This window comes from Sinohyriopsis cumingii, chromosome 17 (genome assembly GCF_028554795.1).
Source record: "Sinohyriopsis cumingii isolate HCF-2022 chromosome 17, ASM2855479v2, whole genome shotgun sequence".
Classification (NCBI taxonomy): domain Eukaryota; kingdom Metazoa; phylum Mollusca; class Bivalvia; order Unionida; family Unionidae; genus Sinohyriopsis; species Sinohyriopsis cumingii.
The window spans coordinates 48685453-48705194 of NC_142977.1; the positions used below are offsets into that span (position 1 = coordinate 48685453).

Consider the following 19742-nt stretch of genomic DNA (forward strand, 5'->3'; position numbering starts at 1 on the left):
TGAGGTAAAAAAGATCCATATTTTTAGATACCTATATTAAAACCAAGTATGAGAATATTATCCACTTGACCAAAGAAGTCAATAACAGTTCATCGCAAAAGAAGTTTATGTACCCAACCCCCAAATTTCTACCTGTACTTTTCATGTCCGGAGGTCATTTTTGACACCATGTGATGCAAACATTGCAAACACAAGCCATTTTCCTAAATGATATTTCCGCAAAACAGTGGGTACTAAACAGGCTGATGCAATTTAAAATAGGTGTCATCCAAGCCGCTCTTGAGATATTCTTCTTGAATCAAAATCACGTGTTTACTGCTATGGGAGGCAAGCTTTTCTTCCTAGCCGACTACTGGTATTTCACTATCAACATACTGGACAGTAACTATGGAAGGTGTAGATGCCTGACATCAGTTTCAAGAACAACACAAGCGTAAAACGCCCAGTTCATAAATATATCCATATCTTTAAGTAGTAAACAACAATAGCTGAAAAGGTCACACCATAGCCTTAAGTTAAAAAGTTTAGCAGTGGCCAATTTCCGAAACTATACTCTGCCATCTTACGAATTTGGCTGAAAATGGTTTATGTCAAAAGTTGTGTACATATCACATCTTTAGATATTATCTAGTAAAATGGTATAAAGGAAAGATGTTTGTGTGCAAAGCTAAAAGTATTACGCTTTTAGAAAAGTGATTACTTTGCGGCAACAAGCACTGCATTATTTAATTGTGAGTTATGACTGACTGCATTTCTTTAAAGATTTCAAATTGGTTGCAACCTACAATGCTTTTGATCATTCTCTACCACCAAAGCATCATGCCAGAATCTAAATTGCTTTACCATGTTTCATGAATGTCAAGAAGAGATTAGGAAGTTATACATTTTAGGAGTGAATGACAGAAATCCTATGTTAGTTGTAAGTAGCAAAAGTGAAACGTTTCTATAAACTCTTCTAGCAAACTTAAAGAAATCATACATTTAAGTAAATACTGTGCTTTAGAAGTACTTTTAGACTGATATAAAGCAAGCAGTTCCTAACATTTCCTTATCATTCTGGATATACTAATAGCAGTTGTGCGGATGTGTGTTTGGGAGGGGGTAATCAGAACAACAGTCATCTAATCTGGAGAGATCTAAGTTTAATCAATTAACATTAAACCATGCTGGAATATTGATATACTGATGTGAGGGATCCTGTTAAACTTACAAAGTAACATATAAAAAAATTCATTGATACATAGCCACTGAAATCTACCACACATATAGAATTACTCAAAACAATTTAACATAGAAATTTCTTCTCAGACACCAATTCACTTACAACTGACTTTAATGATTTCTGGAGCTTACAAAATCATAGCAAATAATAAGATAATGTATATAACAAATATTTACAGTGGATAATTCATTTCAAGGTAAAAAGCATTTCACCTGCTTGGCTTTTAATAAGCACGTACCATAAAACAACTCCTGCGGAAGATAAAGCTGTCCGTCAAAGTCACTCGCTTGTGCACTTAGATCAGAATGAGTATCTGGATGAGATTGAAGCTATTGTTTCTTTCAGCATGACTAACCGATTAATCGTAATCTTTTACAGTGCAAACTGAGACCTGCAAAAAAGAAACAAATGATATTGATGTACTTTAACATTAAGTGAAATCATAATAATTTCAGAGAATCCTTATGCGTATTGTCCAATGCATGAAACTGCCACTTAATTTTAAGCTTTTTCCCTTTTGTAATCTGAACCTAGAAAGTTCAAGATATATACATAACACTGAAACATTTCCTATTATCACCCAAGTGTGAGATATGAATATCTTATGTCAACTTCAGAGGCGGGTCATGAAGGTAGAAACTATGTCGGTGTACTAAAATTTTCATTCTTCTCACCAAAATATAGCAAGCAATATGCCATATGCATGACTATTTCTAAGACCGCTCTGCCGGTGACATTAAACATTCACAACAGTATGTTTATGTGTGATGAATCTGAAATCTATCTGCTAATGTGGAGTTAATTTACTTTTAAGAATGTATGTTGACATGTTATGTAATTGTTTCTGTGCCTGTATTGAAATGTAAATAATATTCATAACACTAAGGGTTGCAAACTTTGACAACTACTAAAAGTGCAAGACAATACATTATGGTCATCATTTTGTTTCCATATTTATTAGGTTAAGTCCGAGGTATGCTACTTTGTCATGATGTAAACAGTTCTCACACTGAGGTACAAAACACAGTTACCTTCCTCTTCAACACTAAGTGATATATTGAATAAGGAAGGAAATATAATGAAGCTAATGCATACAAATTATTTAAATACACACAAAGAAACAGAAAAGTATAATAAATGTGCCTGACTGCACCAATATAAATTATCAGTTTTCCTTAAGGGGGCATGAGCCAGTTTTTATGTACAAATTTAATGTCGCAATCAGCGACCTAGTATAAAAAGCTTAACAAATCAAATACACAAGTAAGGTCAAAAAGGTCCATAGTTGTGGATACCAATAGAGGCTAGATCTTCTTCCTAGCCGACTATTGGTATTTCACTATCAACATACTGGAAAGTACCTATGGAAGGTGTACATGCCTGACATCAATTTCAAGAACAACACAAGTCAAAAACATCCAGATCACAAATATATCCATATCTTTAAATAGTAAACAAAAATAGCTGAAAAAGTCACACCATAGCCTTAAGTTAAGAAATGTACCAGGGGCCAATTTAGGAAACTGTACCCTGCCACCACAACAACCTAAATATAGTCTGCAAAGGGTAACATTTCCAAGGATTCATACACCAAGGAAACTCCTACTCTGACTAGACAAAGCGTCTGTGTAATATTTGTGATGTCATAACGTTGTCACTAGCGCTTAAAAAAATGGTCACATCACCTAGATTAAGTTGAACTTTACTACTCTTCAGCACTTCATACAACCATTAACGTTTATGCCTATTCAGGCCACAGTTTCTGAAAGATATAGTTTGCGGGAGCGTGACAATATGTCCATATAACCTTAACTGGAAATGTTGTAGCATACTTTCCAGAATGCAAGCACTAAACATGCTTTGTGACAATGCAGACAGCTACATTCGCAAAATCAAGCCGAACGCAAAACTGTAATATTGCCACTGTGATATATGATAGGGCGTAACGACGTATATTTTGCATGTAGTGTAGTAACCTTAATTATACATGTACCAATAAGGTTTCATTATTGTACAGGTCTTTGAGCTGAACGCAATAATGGAAGGTAGCCACTGGATGGTAAAAAATACAATACAGCTACCTATTTCGGCAGTTTATGATTGCTGTTCTCAGGATGCATACACACTCATATGTTCATAGATTCATAAATGTAATAAATGTCATAAAAGTGATCACGAAACGAAAATAAATGTGAAATACAACGAAATACACAGTAATATGAAAAATGTTCAAGATTGACAAATTTTAATAGCACAAGTCACCTCTACGCGATGCACTTGGCATGTGTATGAAGTTCAAAATAAATCATAAGATTAGTATGATAGTTTTGATCCAGAAACAAGACATAAATTAAAAATTTATCAACCTTCTTTATAATTCGTAATTCACGACATTCATGAATTCCATGATGAGAACTTGCAACAAGCAAATGGCAACTCTATAAGCTTAGTTGATAATCGCACCGGGTTTTCCTGAAACACCTCCAACAGTTCGAGAATTGTGATCCGGGAAACGAAACATTCTTAGGTTGTCATTGTTTATATGAGAAAACAAGAAACATATTGTAACATTGCAGGTCTGGAAATCTTCTGATTTTCAGATTCTTCAGTCATTGAAGCTACAAGAAAAATGATGGGAATTTCCCTGATGAGAGAGAGGTATTGATAACATCCGTTAGTGAAGGAAATACTGGATCTAAGCACTCAAGCAGCAGTGACGACTTTGGTGCACTCTTCATCAGGATTGTACGTACGAAATCCATAGAGACAGGTTCAAATGCTGCTAATGGTTGCCGCTCAAATTCTGTATCCCAACTGTATGGTGACGACGAGTCAATTGAAATTGTAGTGTCAAGCTTATGACACCTAGCAATATTTTATTTCTGTCTTCACTGGTACCTGACCGAACAAAAGCAATGTTTGGTTTTTATCTCCAACGTAAATAAATTAAAGAAGCACATATACATTTGAAAATTTCATGCATTACTCCTTTGAAGCAGACAAGAGTGGAATTGATATGTTGAGAGGTTCCATTGTTGACAGTTCAACAAGCAGGTTCAGACTTTCTTCCATGAAAAACTACACATACTTTTAGTTAAATTTCGTCAATAGAACATATTTCTTGAGAGAAGATTGGACCTTAGAACCGATAAGTTTGACTAGTATTATCACAATTCAGAAACTTATTCATACATTAACTTTCGCTGAACCAGATTTAAATATGATTGGCATGCCTTGAGACTTCTAAACAGAGTCTATTATCAGCTTAAAAAGAACTTAACATTGAGCAATAATCCAGGCTGCTCTTGTCTATAATTTAGAATGAAAAAATCTTGTAGCTGAATTTCTGCATTCTTCCAATGCTAGGCACTAATTTGAACAATATGGAGATAAATCATAATAGTATCATGTAAAACGATCTCGACTAACGTAAACTATTTGATGTTGTTTTCAGAACTCCAGTTTTCTTAATATAGTCCGGTCATGATAATGTCTCATCTATTAGGACTACTACAATTTGAGACCTTTTGATAATTTCAGTCTCTCTTTGGTGTTTAATTCCAAATGAAATTCGCTCGACTTCGCAAACATACTAAGCTGAACCGATATGCATTAGCAGATCATTTATATTGTATTTATGTTCAATTTCTAATTGTTTTTACAAAACATTCACGTTAAATAATCGCGCTATGGCTGCATTCGCTAATACGCGTCGATTCAAAACTGGTCGAGGTGGCACAACATTGTCTCAGTGCAATTAGTAATGTTTTCTCAATAGCTATCGAAACTGCAGAGTTTGAGACTATGTTTTTGGGAATTGAAAACCACCGACGACATCAAGCAGGTATACAGAACCAAGGCGTGACAGACCCTAAACAGGTAATTGTTGACAGACAGTACAAATCTAGTTGTTGTTTCCAGCGTACTGAACATTTCACTTGTATTGCTTCAGGATTCAAAACCATAATCACATTTTGTATGGATTCAAAACTGAGTGATTTACAGTAGCATGATAATATTAATTTTGCTTGTTACTGATCTAGCTTAAAATATACTACCCAGAATGAATATTCTCTGGCATGAGCAAGTATTAGTAAATCTATTTTGTGGATTATCGCGGGTTTGCTGCGTATGCGTGTGTGATGTGAAGACAACGTCTATGGGGAGGGAAAACGATTTGACCGTGATCAGCAAATTAAATCTCTAAAAGGCTACTGTCACTCTAATAAAAGAAAGAAACCTTACAAAGGTGACACTGGGAAGACATGAAAGGTATAAACGTAAATTTGGACAATGTCTTATACGTTTACCGACGATTATTAGAGAGAACCCGAAATGTTTTTATGCATGTCTAAATATTGAAAATGAAGAATTTTGTTAATAGCAGAACAACATAGTCAAATACGTTCACAAATTTTCTTGCGAAAACTTTAATCGTTTTTTGGTTCAGCAACGACGATGAAAGACCGCTGCGAGAGGAGAGGAGAACGCACACAAGCTGCTAATATCTTGGATCAAGTTCCGTTCTCACAAATGACCATGATTGCATTCACATTATGCAACAACCATCCCTTGTCTGCGCTCTTCGTAAATATAAATGTGCTAAAATGAATATAGACGGTAATCAATGTACTACTTTGCTTTGCATTACATTATTCCTCCGGATTCTCGTGGGTCGGTGGTTCTTTCCGGAGTTTTCGCGGGTTCTTCGTCCACCATTAATACTGGCCGAGATATATAGCCTATAGTGTGCTGAAACATGGCGTTAAACCTCACAACAACAACAACAACATTCTACTACTAACACGTGTGTCTGTAACTTACAAAGACTCAAGAACAAAATGTTAGTCTAAATTATATTTGTAAACTACGGTGCCAGACAATTACATCATTATTAATCATAAATGGAAATAAGCAAATAACTTCCTTTTGACAAATCTCACCATCAAAAAGATAGCAAGTGAATAGATAGTTTATGTGTCTGCCTTTCCGCATGGTTATTGAAGAACAGCTTTAAATTAGCAGAGAACACACAATTTCGTAAAGATTTATTGATGTTTAACGGGGATGATTTCAGGTGTTATGCATTTTCTTTGTGTCTCTTTTGTGGCATTATTACGACTCTCTGTAATGAATGCAGACTGGAGAGGGTAAGTAAAATTAATTTATCTGTGTTCGCAAATGAATCGTCGGGCAACTCAGAGGTTTCTCATCATCATCATCATATTATCATCATCATTATCATCATCATCATCATCATTTTCATCATCATCATCAATAATAATTATAATAATATGAAGACCCTTTCAGTTGCAAATCTGGTTTTAATATTATTTCTAGCGTCTACCGACAGTTTTGCAAGTCTGTGAGATATATAACTCGTGCTCCAATTAATCGGGTTATTGTAATTATTATTATTATTATTATTATTATTATTATTATTATTATTATTATTATTATTATCATTATTATTATTAATTGTTATTAATTGTTTATGTTGTTCTTATTATAATGATTTGATTTAGTTGCTTTACCGGAGGTAAATAGCTGAAAATATTTAAATCGAGAGAGCATTTTGTTGTCAATAATTTGGCTTAAACATTCTTATTCCGAGATAAAATATGAAAGGCAGACAAAGCAAATATAACTGCAAAAATATATCATCTTTACATAATACAACATCAGATATAGATATAAACCATTCTACTTTAGACGTTACAAGAACTTTTCAACATGAACATTATAACAGGACGCGTAACAGGGCGAAAAAGATTATTGCATGTGACGTAAATATTCACTTGAAGGAGCAGAGGTTTAAAAAATACATTCCAAAGGTTGCAAGAGGCGTTGATGGAGTTGACATATGGAGGCGGATGCAATAATTAATTGATACTATTATTCCGACACTTAAATTTCCCCTGTATTAAGAGGAAGGTATGTCGATTCATTCGGCTACAAGTCCCTTCTGAAGTGTATATTACCTTATACAATTTAGTTCACGTCTTTATAAGTTGAACAATATTTACATGATAATTTGCCGTAATATTTCTGGAATCTTATGACATATTTTTGTCAGAATGTATTAATCAATTTAATCTCATTAGCTTTATATTTCTCAATTGTCTGTAGTCAATCGTTTAAATGGGATTCACCTGAATATTAATTTGCATTTTTAGCTTATTCGTCGTGTGAAATATGCACACAACTGCATGTTTAGTGTCTACGGTGTTTGTTGCAATAATAATTTCGAGTTAGAAAGGTAAATTATAACCTACTTATGGATTTTATTAATGCTTGCTGTTATATCCATGAAAATATTTGATAATATTTGATTACTGACTCTTACTACCCGTATAGTGAGCATTATAACAAGTATTCTAGAGCCACATGTTTGTTCCAATTGGCTGATGAAAATAATAATTAGAGAAATCCAAATTTTACTAATTCGTCATTGCTCTGTTTATGATAATCTAAAATAAAAATAATTTTTCTCATTTCAGATTGATTAATTTAATTATTACATGAGAAGATGGGAGAAAGTATTCAGTGTATCGCTTGCTTTTTAAATAATTTTGATAAATTCAAGTGGATGAACGCATGGCTTCGGGAAAGAAGGCGGGCTATAAGAAAAGTGTGGCGTTAATTGTATAGCTAGTTCATGTCTGAAGGGGATGGGTGGGAAATATAGAATTGCTCCTCATTCAGATGTTTGTATATTATAAATGTATTTCCTAAGTTCGACTGCTGCTTTGTCAATGCGACACAATAATACCACGCCTCTATGGATATAATTTATCAAAACGTGCATTTACCGACTATCCCAGTATATGGTATCTTAGACAAACGCCTTGATTATACATACCTTGAAACAAATCTAACATTTGTCTTGAAATTACTGTTTTGTTCTAGGTCCAAGTATACCTTGTGGAATGATCTACGTTTCTTTCTTTTTATCTTCTTGACAAGGACATTCACCTTCATTGTGTATTCGGATCCACCATCTTTCATTTCATTCCAAGAATGTCAATGCAATCAAAAGAAGTGTGAGAACGAATGCTATAGACCAGTTTGTCCACTGCAGCATCAAAATATCATGTGTTAAAATGTCTTTGATTAACTTTCCTGGTGTGTTTAATGCTGATGGCGACCGATGTTCATCGACAAGGTTTGCTATAGTAAACGTTCTCGGCCCTGGTTTCTCTAAATATCGCATACGTTTTGTCTACATTTGGAGTTTTATCCTCGCTGTTTGTTGGCAGAAAGAGAGATGATTATGTGATTATGAAAATTGGACTTGCGTGCGCCCGTAATGTAATGAATAAAATCGGCATTCGATTGGGGATAGTGTGAAGATGTGCAAAACGCTGTATCCATTTTTGGGAATGGAGCCTGGGCGGGTAATGGACATTTCTTCTTTATATATTATATACAAAGTTAATAGCTAGTAAATGGGCTTTGTTTGTTGAGAAAGTACTCTTACATTGTTCAAGACAAAGACTTGAACCCTTGGAAAAGTTTTGTGAATGGTCTGAATCTGTGCACAAGGGTGTCCGAATTCTAGTGCACGCTACAGAACTATGAAAGTATATACATCTATGTACTTTTTGGGCATGGAACAATAACTATAGATATTTCACTAATATTTGCCATGGCATGTCCCTCTGCCTAGACACTCCACCACATCTCATTAGGATTTAATTTTGTATTGGTTTTGAGGACAAGACAAGGGAGAGTAGGGTTATGTGTTTATCGACATGATTATGATAATGGAAATGGTCCACGATAATCATTATATTGGTCGCTTTGGGGATGAAATATCGGAATCGAAACAAGCAGAATTTAACATTATACTTCGTTTTCATTTTTGTGCTCATGAGGATAGGGGAAGTTAATTTTAGAAACTTTCATAGATTAGCATTAGGATCTGTATGGATACATTGTAGGCACAGGAGTAATATTTTTATATGGGACGTTTCTGGGAAAATAGGAATTAATTATTGGTGGTAGACTTAAAATGTAAACGAGCTATTGCATATACTGATGTTTCCTATCATTTGCACAACGAAACATATAAAGGTATGGGTATAGTTTAGATGCTATACTTACTATCCTATATACCGCTGCATACACAATGGGAAGAAGGGAACTTATGTTTCTTAATCCAACATACCATCACAGGTACAAAGAGAAGGGCTAGGGTATATGTTGGGATTTTTTTCATGCAGGCATTATACTTGATGGAATCACACAAACTGACAATGAGAATAACTTTAATATGGGTAGAAGATTAAGACAAAGAGATGATTTATGTCACATCTAATTTCAGACTTATTTTCACAATCGGTACATATAAATTCAAAACAAATCAATGAAACCAATGAAAGGTGTTAAAGAATTTCAAAATGGTCACTAACACACTTTCGTAAACAATATATATATATATATATATATATATATATATATATATATATATATATATATATATATATATATATATATATATATATACAAAGATTATAGTGTAGGAGAAGGAGATAGGTGAGGGTCGCTAAAATCATTGTTATATAAATGCAATATACGCACTTTGTACCAAACAAACAAATAAATACATTATCCAAACAAATAACATTTTATCAAGATAATACACATCCTCAGAAACAGAAACCATGGTGGCTGAAGTCTCTTTTCTTTTTCATAATGCACGCACATGAAACGGGGTAAGGATGATGACACAAATCGCATCTAGTGAATTCCAAATTTAATCCATTATATGAAACAGAGGAAAACATTGTGTAATAGCAACAACAGCGTAGTACTTTCACAACGTGCAAAAAGAACATCCGCTGGATGAGTAAAATGATTTTTCTTTTAATCATGACAATACATACTATGTCGATCTTAATCAGTTTCATACCGTATATATTAGAATTTTCATTTTTTTATATCTATGAAGGTTTTGTGATAGTTGATATCAATGCACACGAGGAATTTTTTATCTCAATGTTACTCTATTTATTGAATATGTTTTATAATTGTATCAATCAACAATAGCAACTAAGTTGACGGAAGTAGATTACAACTGAGTCAGGTCGCTTTTATTATCTCAAGTTCATTGTATTATATACACGAATGGTCAAAACAATGAGTGTTTCTGTCTTTTCAAAATAGTTTCTGCTTGGTAATATCCACCATCACCTTAATTATTTTCCTATTTATAGAGCTGATTTTTTGTTCTCCGAATATTCAAATGCATCCGTTAATTTAATCTTTTCATCACGACACGGTTTTAAACCTTTAAATTTCAGTCTATAAAATATGCCATCTTCACTATAAATATTTGATAAATGTATTATACAAAACTGTATTTTTTATATTTTGCAATACGTTTGTAAAGGACACGCCTTTCTTGATAACAATAATTGTTCCACTGCATTAGAAAAAGAAGAACATTATTTGTTTATTTTTATTATAGGTGTGAGTTAAAGTAAAATTATTGGAATTGTAAATTTCTCAAATGACTTTAGCAAAATATACCTGGTAGATCCTTATTAGACACCTTAATAAAATAAAAACTGGACAGAATATGTTCCAATACATTTTTGCTGAACGAATAATGTTTGCAATATCTCTGAAACATTCAACTTTCATCTCGCACAAAGGGTATGAACATTATATATGAATAATAAACAACGCCGTATTTTAGAATCAGAAATCGACCGTTTGCCTGGTATTTCTTAGGCAGGGTTCTGGTCTTGATTCATTCTGGTCTATCATTCTTTATCTCAGAGGCCACAAGCACTTCAAATCATTGTCATTACATTTATTGTTCAAAAAGAGGCGATGTGGTGCTTTCTGCACGACTTGAATACTTCATATATATATTACAAAGATTATTGTGTAGAAGGAGATAACCGAGGTTCACTAAAATCATTGTTATAGAAAAGCAAATATACGTACTTTGTATAAAACAAACAAATAAATACATCCTTGCAAACAAATAACATTTTAGCTAAATAATACACACTCTCAAAAACAAAGACCATGGTGGCTGAAGTATCTTGTCTTTAACATAATGCATGCACACGAAACGGGGCGAGGAGGATGACACAAATCGCAGCGAGTGAGTTTCAGAACGTGCAAAAGGAACTTCCGTTGGATGAGTAAAATTATGTTTCTTTTGATCATGACAATACATACTATGTCGATCTTTACCAGCTTTACAACGTATATAATAGGATTTACATTGTGTTGTATATCTATAAAGGTTTTGGGATTGTAGACAGCAACACAAACAATGAAATAGGTTTATTTTATTGTTATTTTATCTCATGAATATGTTCTATATTTGTATCAATTGAATATAACACCTAAGTTGACGGAAATGGACTACAACTGAATCAAGTCGCTTATATATTCTTAAGTACACTGTTCTATATATACGAAAGGTCTAAACAACGAGTGTTTTTGTCTTCTCAACAGGAACTATTGACAATTTCTGCCTTGTAATATCTTCCATCACTGTAATCATCTTCCTATTTATAGCGTTGATATTTCTTTCCGAAATTTCAAATGCATCCCTTGAACTAATCATTGAAACAAATGTTTGATTCCCTCAATCTGTTTATCAATACAAAGACACGACACGATTTTCAAACCTTTAAATTTCAGCACTATAAAAGGTGATAACTTTACTTTCTAAATGTATGTCGTTAAATATTTGACAAATGTATTATAAAAAACTGTATTTTTTATTTTGCATAAAGATTGTAAAGGAAACACGTTTCTTGATAGCAATAATTGTTCCACTGCCTTCGAAGAAAGCAGATTTTTTTTTTCACCACAGAATAGAGTTAAAGTAAAATTATTGGAATTTTAAATTTTCGCAAGTGTCTTTAGCAAACGATACCTGGTAAATCCTTATTAGGAACCTTAATAAAACAACAAAACGACAGAATATGTTCTAATACTCTTTTGTTAAAAGTTTTCACCTCGAACAAAGGGTATGAACATTACATATGAATAATAAACATCGCTGTCTTTTAGCATCATAAATTGACCTTGTGGTTTTTAGACAGGGTTCTGGCATTGATTCATTCTGGTCTATCATTCTTTATCTCAGAGGCCACAAGCAATTCATTTAATTCATTTGCATTAAATTTACAGTTCATAAAGAGGCGATGTGGTGTTTTCTGCACGACTTGGATCCTTTATATCGTTTACTGGTTTACTCTTACATGTTTTACCCCCATACACAGTTTTAGTAGCGTTTATTTGCGTTCGGTGCTGATAGATGTCTAAACGTCAACATAACCACAAGGGATTCACCTTCTTTACATGATATACCATACGTTTCCGCTACGAACATTTTTGTAATCTTTTTAGTTTCGATGTGATCATACATTAAGTCAATTATATCTCTATATGTCCACAATTTAGAAATTTCTATTTAATATGGGATATTATTTTAATTTTTAAATTGAGTATAGAAATGCGCATGACAAAAAGCTATCAATGTTGTAAGCGACTTCCTTGCTGTTCATTTTTCTTGTACGAGAGTACATGTGGAATATGACACGTTTCAACATTGTATGACCCTCCACCCCTTAGTATCCATCTCATAGGAAAAGGTTGCGTTACCAAGTGCATATATATTACGTTATAGCGTCTAAAATATATTTTATAATGTCCTTTTGTACTCGTAGGAACAACACATAATACATTGGTCTATATTATAAACAACTAAATTGTTGTTCTTGCTGACTTGTTTTCTATACCCATTTTCTTTAACTAGTTTATTATTATTTTATTTGCTCTGATTTTCTTGGAGGGAATGGGTTTATATAAGTTGTAGGCATGTGGTGGTATATACTGGTGGAGGCTACGAGCCCCTACTATCACTATCAGTCATGAGCTTTGCTCCCCGTTTTCAACAGGAATATCTTGCCGATATCTTTGTACAATAATGTATCCGTACATACAGTAGGGTAAAAACGTTTGGACTCAATTATTATTTGCCTTTGGAAACTAACTCAGACTCTGTCTGCTCCACCTGTTAACCAACAAAGCATGTCTGCTTCTCATAAATACATCAACTGAACTAAATATAAAAACATCGTTTGTCTTCTGCTCTTATTATGAAACATTTGAATCTCCTGTTGGATCAGCCTACATGGTGACTTCCTCTGTGTATCAATATTTGATCTCTACTCCTGTGAACTAGCTATCATTTTAATTATGCTTTTGTTTGTTCGTTGATAATTATGTTTTGTTGCGTCCAATTTATGTGAGGGTGACCCATATATTTTTGATGGTGTATACATTTATACCTGTAGATCAGCACTTGGTACTTTCATGCAAAATAAATCGTTAACTGAGTAATTGTAAATGACAACTATTTCAGCTTCATCAATTTCAGGAGCATTTGTATAGCATCTGAGATCTCACTCTTGCAAAATATGTATGTTTGGATATCTATCCTTTGTTTTTCCGGCACAATCCTTTCCTTTTCACATTGTCATAAATGGGTTAGCTATATATTGCGTTAGGCGTTTGTTCAGCATAGGATAGTGTTATCAAATCTTGTCATAATCTGACACTTGGCTAAAATGTAGACTTGAAAACATCTGGACTGGACGGATCAATATAGTTGCCATGTACAGTGGCACAAAACCGATCATATCTGATTTTCACTAGCAATTGCATTTCCCTATTTCAGTATATTTAATGAATATATTCTGTTCTCATTTAGGTGTTATCTCTCTATAAAAGGCAGCTACAACGATAGAAGAGTATATTTTCCTCTAGACGTTGAGCTATTGCAACTTTCAGATCCATGATTATCATACATTAATGTAAACGTACCAAAACGTATGCCATTACACAATTACTATCTAGACTAATTTTCCATATATCTTATTATATGCTGCAATCTTGACCAAATGACTGGTGTGATATTTCTGAAAACTATATAGAGCATTCGTTTTTACATTGGTGTCCTTTTTCCTTTGTATGTTTCTTTGTACCAATTTCCTATTAAGAAGAGCCACTGATATTGCTCGTATTTGATAATCCCCCAGACCTCCATCGAGAAGTAATCCAAATGATTAACCGTTCATGGATTATTTTCAAACTCGTTATATAAATCCTAACTGGCCACTTGTCTTGATATATTTTCTGATGCATTATTTTTAATTCTGCAAGAAGATTATCACTTCATGATTCAATATCCGTGTCATTTTCAGTGTGCTGGTGAGTTAGAATGTCATAAACGTTTATTTTAATAACTTCAAGTTTTTCTTCACTAGGTACCTTGGATCGGAGATTTGGTGAGATCTTTGTCTCTTTGACTGTCAACTTTTAATTGGATGCTACTCGTAAAGTGTTTGTTTGTTTTGCTTGTTTTGTATTGGGTTTGGTTTGTTTGTGTTTGCGGATGCAACATTCATTGTTTGAGCTTGAACAAACATGAGAAAAGTATCAATGTAACCATCAGCCTAATTATTGAAATTCTCTTGGTCCATCTGCATGCACAAAGAATAGTTCAGGCTCCAGCTGATAATCAAATTTACTCAAAAAGTTTTAGAGTTTTAGTGTGTGCCTGACTAGCCTCATATTTCGGTATTGTTTGTGCGTTTATAAATTGATATTTACGTGAATTTTAGTTCAATACTCATCATTGATTATGAGCTAAGAGACTTCTGGAGACGAACGTATTAAAGAATTTGAAGGGAAATTTACACACATTCTCGTCACCGCATTCCGATCCTAGGTTCTTATATAAAGATTATGATCAACAAAACAGATCCATGCCTATTTTATCCAAAGTTTTTGTAGCATGGATTTAAGTTGTGTTCAGTTATATTTTGAGAGGAATTATTTATTTAAATTATTAGTTGGAATTACAAAGTGTTCATTGACTTTTGGAACCAAACACAAGTTTGGTTTTATTCAGAATTCATTAAAGGACATTCTGGAATATATCATTGTTCAATAGGAAGGCTATTGGTATATCGGCGCATTCAAGACTGTTAGCACATCAGCACAATCAAGATTGGAATTAACAGTTCGGAACACGCAATACCTTTGGACTTGTGATATAACTTTTAGGATTATGTTAGGCTTAATTCCCAAAACTGTTAGATCGTTTTAAAATTTCATTTTCGAACATTGAGAAATTAATGGTTTATTTTTAATGCAATAAAAATTTAAATGTATTACAAGATCATTTCGCCCTTCAATTATGTTTGAGATACATCGGCCGTATCAATTAAATTTAAATAGGATATTAAGTCGGAACGTATATTTTAAAAAATGTTCAAAGTAAAGTTAAATTCTCATACATTCCTTCATAAAAACGTACACATTTTAGACATCAAAAAGATGACTTATGAATGATGTTTAAAGCAAGCCGGTCTGCATTTTATGCTATTTTGTCCAGGAGTTGTGATATAGAAAAACTCAGTGGTTTTTTTTTTGTAGCAAGTTGTTATATGCCTTTTCCAAGGCTTATAAGTGCACACACGAAAAAATAATGACAATTGTGTTCCAGATTTACTGTGTCCAGTATTCAGCAATTTGTCGGTTTAAGTAATAGTGCACACAAATGCCCTATTTTGATGGGATCAGAGTAATGTTTTATAGCAAACGTGCATTGTGTTTCAATGTCAATAACCACAAGAGTGGCAATGTGATAAGAAAGTACAGATCAAGAGAGTGACTGGTGCCGAACCTTCTCACGAAGACCTAAGCCATGTCTTTGAGGTAAAACATAACAGAGTAGTAGTGTGAACTAATTATGGTGACTTAGGTTGGAACATTGGACATATGTTAATGAGACCATTGTATCTCAAACCGACTGTTGGAGAGCTTGACGCTTATAAAATTCAACCTTATTCCAAAATCCAGACGAGTCATGGAAATATATAACCTGTTTTCTTAATATGATAGATCAGTAAGATGTACCTAAAATAAGTGAAAATGTGTTAGACAGATCTGAAAATGACGTTAAAGGCGCCGGAACATCAGAACACATTAGGCTTGACATAGTGATACTCAAACATATGAACTAAATTACATGTATTTAAATGACTATTCACTTGCAAAATATATGCGTTTGCAATATGTATGTTTATCATTGTACTGTCAACCATATACAAGCTAAATAACTGAAAAGGCAACTTTAGCTATCACAAAGTGTAAGACAATGTAGATTAGCAGATACCAGTATACAAGTAAGTTAAGTGACAATGCATATAATTAAAAATATAGTACCATCAGGAAGCTAATTTATGATGGAAACACATATATTTTAATATTTCAAGTGCATGCAGGCAAATATGTACCTCACTGATCAACTACAAATAGATCATATACAATCAACTAATGTGAAATCCCAATTCCAAAAGTTTCTAAACAAGGATAACAATTTATACACATGAGACATGGATAATACACGTATGAAGGTCAATTGTACCAGCTTATTTCACATGATCCGTTCGAACAATTCCGGTGTATTTTTAAGAGTGTCAGCTAATAATTTTTAAGGAGAATTATTCAGAAGAATTTGGGATCAGTCAATGCCACAGTACTGTTAAAGTTGTAAATTAAAATTTTTTTTTACCATACATAAGCAAATTCATTATGGAGATAACATTCTCGGGTATTTCAAATGCGCTACCAAATTTGTGCCTTTAATATAACCTAGATGTACAATGAGATCCTGTATGATGTACTGCTTGTGAAATTCTGAGTATACATATTCAAAACAATATAGACATTTAATCACGTGGGACATATTAATATTAATTGTTCAAAGTTAATTCAAATAATCTGGTTAAACATTTCGCACGGCATGTTTTACAGTTTCAGTTGGAATTATTATCAGTATTTGATAATCTGTAAAGTAAAATGGTTCATGAGGGTGGGATAACATCCTATTCTAGAAAGCAGCTCTTGACATTCGATGTCTTAACCAAAAGTAAACAATAAAATGGAATGCATTTTGTATTAGACGTACTTTTTTGCCTTCGTTCAAAGCAGCTAAACATGAGGAATGTACTTGTGGTCCTGACTTATATATCTTTTGACGTTTTTAATTCTATGTTAGTTTAAAGTTGCTTTGTAGACAATCTGTGTAGGCAATACTAATGTGTTCATGTACGTCTCATCAAGTACGATATAACTATATTTAAAAACAATTATAAGATATACAAACAAATATATTTTACTCGTGTAATCCCCAATTAAAAACAGATACATTAGATGCTTGAAAAATAAACAGCGTAAATGACCTAAAGATTTATTTATTCATTCTGATTCTAATTTTTTGAACCTTCACCGAATATTTCCATATGTTTCATGAGTATTCCCTTGTCTTCTTGCAGTGACTTGGATCCTTTGTCTGTAATATCGTTATTTGTGCCAATTTTCCCCACAACTAATGCAACATAACTTTTCCAAAACGGTCGTCTCCTTTTGTTCTTTACCACCTGTTTCAATGTGATGCCTTTTTGTGTTCGGTACAGTTCTTTGCATTTGCCCTTGTCTTTGTGAAATCAAGAAGGATAACCACAAGCTTCTTCTTTCAATTCTTGCAGTTCGTTGACGTATCCTGGGCATATTACTGAACGTGCGTCGTTGTTCTCTCTGTATTGTTCTTTGACCGGAACCTAACACATATTTTACACTTTTTTGAAGCTGGTATAAATGGTTGATAACAATTAACAATTCGAAACTCGTACATATTTCTGTAAAGGCGAATTCATAAATTTTGTGGCAAAAAGAATTATCATTCTTGCATGTCTCAGCACAGATGGTATAAATGAAACATCAATTTTTCTTAGTATTGGTGTGGTATGACAGGTAGTACAAGTTCTTGACGGGCAATACTCCACATTAAGTCAAGCCTTCATAATGACGAATTTTTTCAACATCTTTATGTTATTTCAACATTTCAGGATTGCTCCCCCAGCCGGGACTATCTGATACTGGGTCAACCAGTGATATAGAAACACTTAAGGCGTAATGATTTTCCTGTCCTTGCGATTCGTTCACGTCGTACGGCAATAGTGTTGCATTGGTTCGTCCTCCATCCAAACTGTAGTATGTTTCAAATGTTCAATATCCACCACAGCATAACTTTCTGCAATGCACTTAATTTCTCAATCGGTTTTGAAACATTGATCGATAATGTTGTCGCACACACCTATCACATGGTATTCATTACTTTCTAGACTCAAATGTCTTTGTTTCTTAGTACAACTCATTCATTACAAACTCTGACATAAGACATTTCAGGTGTCGTTGAGGAAACCAATCCGGACATCCGTGAAATAAATATTTAGTGGAACTTGTACACCATCTGTTGTTTTTAATATAAATCCATGGTTCTATAAAGACTTAAAATTGTGTTGCCTCCACATTGTCTAGCATGTTGTGTATATTTAGAACCAGAGCAAAACGTTGAGTTTCGAGGGTTAATCAAGAGATATGATTGAATGGTATGTTATCTAGTTAATTTTCGGGCATGAATTTAATTTTGATTTGTACGTTTTAGTTATGGTAGATGCTTATTTTTCCGTTCGATTCCTCCGTGATCCTGAAATAATAATCGACATTGTTCACAGCAACGCTGTCTACGTCATATCGGTAATATTTCCTCTTTTACAATCAATGGGTCTTAAAAGTGATTTTTGTAACAAGAGAAAAAAAAAATGCTAGTCGTTCAATGACTGTACCATTGGGGTCGTAACAGATTCGGTTTTGAAAAAATGCACAAACAACTTTCACCATTTTAGTCATTCCAAACGTTTTAGACATTATGCTTAAGGGTATGGCTAAAGAATCATTGAAATCTTAATACGTACCTGACAAACTTTAAATGAATTTGACTTTGTTGATGGTGACTGCTGGATCTTTGTTTCCTTGTTCTGAATAATGTTTAAAAAGAACTTTTCCGATGTAACCCATGAAATTATGAGCTATACCCGTTTCGTATCGACAACAATCCCTGTAACACTGAATGTCCTCTTCCCTCGAGTGAACTTTGATTGGGCTTTAGATCTTTTCCGAAATAATCAGCCAATGTGTTTGTCCTTGAAAGATTTTTGCTAGTTCTTCGTGAATCTTGTTACAGTTTGTACAGTGAAAAATATGAGTTCTTATTAACACAATAATTACGAAAGCGTGTGCATGTCTCTTGTGTACATTCAAATCCACGTGTTTGTGTTTGTTCTGGTGCTGGTTGATCAAACTCGACAACTTGGTCACATAAAAGACATCTTTTATTTCTTAGACCAGGTGTGTCTTTGGGTTATTGGTTATACAGATATCAACAATAGCAGTATACTATCAATAAATCTCATTCACTTTTCAGTTGTTCAATTGTTTCATGCGGTGTTATTCGATACATGTAGGACTTCCAAGGTTCGTTTGCAAGAAGGGTAGTAAATCGGTTCTTTTCGTTCATGAATTTAAGGTCCAGGATGTGAATGACGGTCTCTTGTGTACATTCAATGTAAAA

General features: G+C 33.6%; 1 long non-coding RNA gene across 1 annotated transcript in view; it reads left to right on the forward strand.

Moving 5' to 3' along the window:
• The first annotated feature begins 6243 nt into the window (after positions 1-6243).
• The window catches only part of LOC149778572 (uncharacterized), a 30549-nt gene continuing 17050 nt past the window's right edge, over positions 6244-19742 (forward strand). Inside the window, exon 1 of the long non-coding RNA XR_016415714.1 lies at positions 6244-6372. This is a non-coding gene — a long non-coding RNA (uncharacterized LOC149778572). The remainder of the gene's footprint in view (positions 6373-19742) is intronic.